The sequence below is a fragment of the Tupaia chinensis genome, unplaced genomic scaffold (assembly GCF_000334495.1).
Source record: "Tupaia chinensis unplaced genomic scaffold, TupChi_1.0 Scaffold000569_1, whole genome shotgun sequence".
NCBI classification, from domain to species: Eukaryota; Metazoa; Chordata; class Mammalia; order Scandentia; family Tupaiidae; genus Tupaia; species Tupaia belangeri.
Window position 1 is genome coordinate 1,480,226 of NW_006160083.1, and position 5,044 is coordinate 1,485,269.

Sequence of the window (5,044 nt, forward strand, 5' to 3'; positions counted from 1 at the left end):
CTCTGTCTGTCTGGCGAGCGCACACGCCCTATAGCAAAAACCTCTCAAAAAAAAAAAAAAAAAAAAAGAAAGAAAAAAAAAAGTTCTTCAACTATGGAGTTTCTTAGCAGATGTTAAATCTAAACCCCAGAGTCTGTAAATCATCTTGAAACTGGCTGAGGCTTATTTATTGAATGATCCACACAAACAACTGTATAATGGTAAGGCTGGTTCCAAAAAAAAAGAAAACCAAATGTAGAATGGAATAAGAAAGGGCATTTTTAGTTTACCTCTGTATTTTTTTCTCTCTGTTTGCCTCCCCATATACCAAGGACATTTCTCCTTGAGTCCTGACTAACCATGTCATTATTTCATGAACTGGTTCTCTTTCTTTTACTTAATTATTTAGATTCTTGCCATGGGTCACACGTGCTTGCTGGGGAGAGATGGAGAGAGACAGAGAGAGGAGATGGAGAGAGGGAAAGTGAGAAATCACCTGCAGGGAGGATGGTCACTCCACAATCCCTTCTCCTCCAGTCTCCTCCTGGGATTTTGGACACAAATGCACATGCACCCAGAGTGATTTTCAAATCACTGGATCCAGGACTGGAACTGCGAAGTTGGCCATGGGGGTACCAGCACCTTAACCACCATGCCACCTGCTGGCCTATGAACTGGTTCTCTTTCAATGCTTCCTTCCCTTGTCTGTTTCTTAGGAAATCAGTGCCAGTTGATGTCTGTATCAGTTTTCTGGGGCTGCTGTAACAAAATACCACAGACTAGGTGGCTTACAGAAATTTATTTCCCACAGTTCGGGCAGCTAGAAGTCTGAGTTCAAGGTCTTGGCAGGTTTGGTTATTCCTAAGGTGCCTCTCCTTGGCTTGCTAAGGACTGCTTTGCCAAGTCTTCGGATGGTTGTCCCTCAGTTTATGTTGCCTATGTCCTAATCTCCTCTTTTTATTAGGAAACCAGTCATACCGAATTAAGGCCCACCTACATCATCACATTTTACCTTAATTATCTCTCTTCTTAAAAAAAGAATCATTTATTTCATTTTATTTATCATCATTATACATTTAAAAAAATTGTTATAGGGCACATGCACTTACCAGAGAAAGACAGAAAGAGAGGGAGAGTAAGAAAGCAAGCTGCCAGGTCTGGGACTTAAACTGCTGTCAGCCATGTGGGAGTCCAGTGCCCCAACCACCATGCCACCTGCTGGTCCCATCTTAATGATATCTTAAGATCCTATCTCCAAATGTGGTTACTGGGGCTTAGAACTACAACATGGATTTTTTTGATGGGGGCACAATCAAGCCATAATATCTCTCATATACAATAAGGACCTTCACATCAATAAAAGGACTTGAGTTAACAGAGGCAGGCAGACTGATGTAAGGGATGGAGTTGGGAGGACATATGAATAGCAGGGAGTTTTCAATCCCTCAGCTGCTAGCCTCTGTAGATGAGAAAGATGAAGTGATTTATAAGAAGCCAGCCATTCAAAGTATTCAGCATATGTCAAATCTAATTTTATCAACCTGACTTTATTGCTAATATTTTTATGCCTTTTAATAGGAAACCATTGTGTCTGAGACTGTGTTTGATGGAGAAGCCATTGATCCAGGTATGCTGCTGAAATATCTTTTGAGTTAGGACCATTTTACCTACACGGGTACTAAAGTGCGTGAACAAATGACTTATTCATTTGCAAAATGGAACTTTGTCCTAAAGCAAAAACCATTTTATGGCCAGGCAGGTAAAATAAGTGAGTGAAAGGGACCTGCTGAAACAATATATTCACTGGTCAGATGGTAACTAAGGTTTGGGGGCATGACCCATACTCACCTCCATCAAATTACTGCCACATGTGATTAAGGCCTGGTGTTACCAGAATTCTGCTGCTTCAAAAAAGGCCCGAAATCCAAATTGTTACAGGAAATTTGCTTGTTTTTAAATATAGGTAACTAATTCAATTAAACTCTATCATGTAGGCCAAATAAAAACATTCTCCTCCCCCACACCCCCTTTCCCCCAGTTATGTATTATTGCATAGCAAACTGCTCCAAGACTTACTATTTTATGACAACTAATATCTTATTGTATTTAAGACTTTTGTGCATCAGGGATTGAACAGGCATCACCTGGGCAAGTCTTTTGTTGTGGAATTAAAAGGGTTATTTCTATGGTATTCATCTGGAAGCTGGCCTGGTCTCATGGGTCCAAAGGGAATTTGCTCACAAGCCTACATCTTGGTGGGGAGAGTTGCAGAGTGGCATCAGCTGGGTCTCACTTTTTCTCCATTAATCTCACGGTCTCTACATGTAGTTTCTACAGAAATGTTAGACGTTTTCCATGCCAGTTTTGACCTGCTGGAGAGTTCCAAGAGTGAGGAAAAAGAAGTTACAGTTTTTTGAGGTCTGGGACTGGAAACTGGCACACAGCTACTTCTACCACATTTTATTGGTTTCATGAGTCAGAGTCTAACCAGATGCAAAGAGTGAAGTATACACCTCATCTCTCAAAGGCAGAGGGTCAAAAAACTTATGGCTATTATTAATCAGCCTCAACAACCATAGGCCAAATACTTCATGGATTTGTAATCCCTCATCTAGAGATGTATCTGTTAGGAACACTAAAATTGCAGAGAATTTTACAAAACATTTCAGAAGCTTTTCTTTTTTTTTTTTTATGCATTTCCTCCCTAAAGGAAGTGGAAGGAATAGGAAGTCATCAGAGGTACTGGAAATGCTCTGGATGTGGAATTCAAAAACTAGAGTTTGGGTGTTGACACAGTCACTAACTCTCAATGTGAACCTGGACCAAGCCCTTAAGGTCCCCGAAGTTTCCTTTCCTAGCTTAAAAATAGGCATGATATTATAGGTTTCATCTGTTTCAGTGGATGATGTGAAGTTTAAACACTGAATGCAAGAAATACAAAAGTCATTTAGTGAAGGGTCACTTGTGGAGTATTAGTCATAAAAGACTCCTTGGCATTCTAACAGCTTGTGATACTTTACTTCAAGCTAACTTCTGACAGCTCTGGATGTGTTGGCAGGAAACTATGAATGCTTTATTACCAACCTCTCTCTAAAGAAAGTCACTACTTTAAAAATATTTTATTAAGCCAAAAACATTCTATTTGAGGTATCCTAATCCGATCTAGATTAAATTATGAGGTTCCTATGAGATCCAAACTCCAGGACTTCATTAGACATATACATGTGGGCCAGGCAGTGGCACAGTGGTGATGCAACTAGATCCACATAAGGAAGGTCTTGAGAGGAGTCAGTAGATGAGATGGTGTGGTTAAGGTACTGGACTTCCACATGACTGACCATGGTTTGAGTCCCAGATCTGGAAGCTTGCCTTCTTGCTCTCCTTATCTCTCTCTCTCATCAAATTGAATAATAATAATAAATAAATAAAATAATTCAAAAAAAAAAGAAAAAAGAAAGGTCAGTCTTGGGTTTATGTTCTAGGACCTTCCTGGGCAAATCAGGCATGTGCTTGTTTCAACTGCCTTAACCACCATCCCCACCAACTGGCCCAGGAGCAGTTTTTATTTTAAAAATTTTTCATTCATTCATTTATTTATTTACAGAGAGACTGTTGCTATAGAGCATGTGCACCCGCTGGAGAGACAGAGAGAGACAGAGACAGAAAGTAAGAAATCACGCCCCCAGAAGGGATGGCCACACGACAATTCCTTCTCCTCCATTCTCCTCTCAGGATTTTGGGCATGCACACACATGCACCCAGCATGAGTTTTAAGCTGCCAGGTCCAGGACTCAAACCATGATCGATTATATTGGAGTCCAGCAATATAACCATTATGCCATCTACTGGTCCCAAGTTTTTAATTTATGTGAAATCACATCCTGTTCAAGTTTTGCTCCTAGGTTTTTCCTTGGTAAGAGGTGAGACTCGAGCAGATGAACTTGTCACTATGCTGGCTCTACAGCATGTGTTCAATAAGCATTTTGTGGGGTGAATAAGGGCTTTGTAAATTCAAGTGCTTTGCAATACTTTCTCTGTGTTTTGTGTTCTTCTCCCACAGTCTCTGGGAATGTATATGAATATAACAGCAGAACAGGTGCAAGAAAATGGAAGAAGCCCCCCAAGTACCAGGAGGAGTCCTTGGCAAACATATACTCCGTCCCAGAGGCCCACCCCACTGAAGGGTCTACATCCTTAAAAATTCCTAAGCAAGGATAGCATTTTCTAGTGTCTGTGAATTATTGTTGTTGGGTTTTTTTTTATGTATATGAATGCTGTGGGCAGTTTTTTCTTGACTATGTTAAATTGTAGAGGTGAGGTCAACTATGTTTTTAGCTCTCTGTAATCTTCTAGTTTAGGGCGTCTGGATGAGGACAGTAGGAGCAGTCAACTTAGAGTCTGAATGTGTTTTGCAGTAGAGACTAAACTGATATGTTAGTTGCCTTATTTGGCCCAGTAGAAAAAATGCTTCTTTAGACCAGAGACTTTGTTTTGCTCAATGCTATAATCTGAACACACATTTGCACAGAATGGGAACTATACACACACACACACACACACACACACACATAGTGATCAAATGATTTCGAGTACATAAATTTAGATCTCTTGCCTTTAATTCAAATTACTTGTTCTCCTATGACTCATGGAACAGAAATGAGAATTATCTTTACAAAAGAATTTTTTTGTTTCTGATCATCATAAAAAACACGGAATTTTTTTTCTTTTAGCACTTTACAAAAGGACAATTGATCTTGCTTTTAATTTTCTTTTTATAGCCCCATGGAGAATGACCACCTGCAAATTTTACTTATTAATGATTTACCAAGGAAATATTGGAATCAAGTCTTTTGAGAGCTGTGTACTTAGACAAATACATTTTAAAAGGCATATGGGCTCTGCTTATTTTCCTCCTCAGATATCAGAAGATACACTGTAGACCAGAAGTTGATGGTAGAGTCTAATATCCACATTTAGTCTAAACTTTGATTCAGGAGAACTTTTTAAACAAATCTTATCCGAAGTAAAACACACTGTGAAACGTGAACTGACTTGGACTCGGCAG

General features: G+C 39.6%; 1 long non-coding RNA gene across 1 annotated transcript in view; it reads left to right on the forward strand.

Annotated features, from left to right (window-relative positions):
• Nucleotides 1-4,643, forward strand: part of LOC106735907 (uncharacterized) — a 5,695-nt gene extending 1,052 nt beyond the window's left edge. Inside the window, exons 2-3 of the long non-coding RNA XR_001371087.2 lie at nt 1,558-1,606; nt 4,040-4,643. This is a non-coding gene — a long non-coding RNA (uncharacterized LOC106735907). The remainder of the gene's footprint in view (nt 1-1,557; nt 1,607-4,039) is intronic.
• Nucleotides 4,644-5,044: the final 401 nt, after the last annotated feature.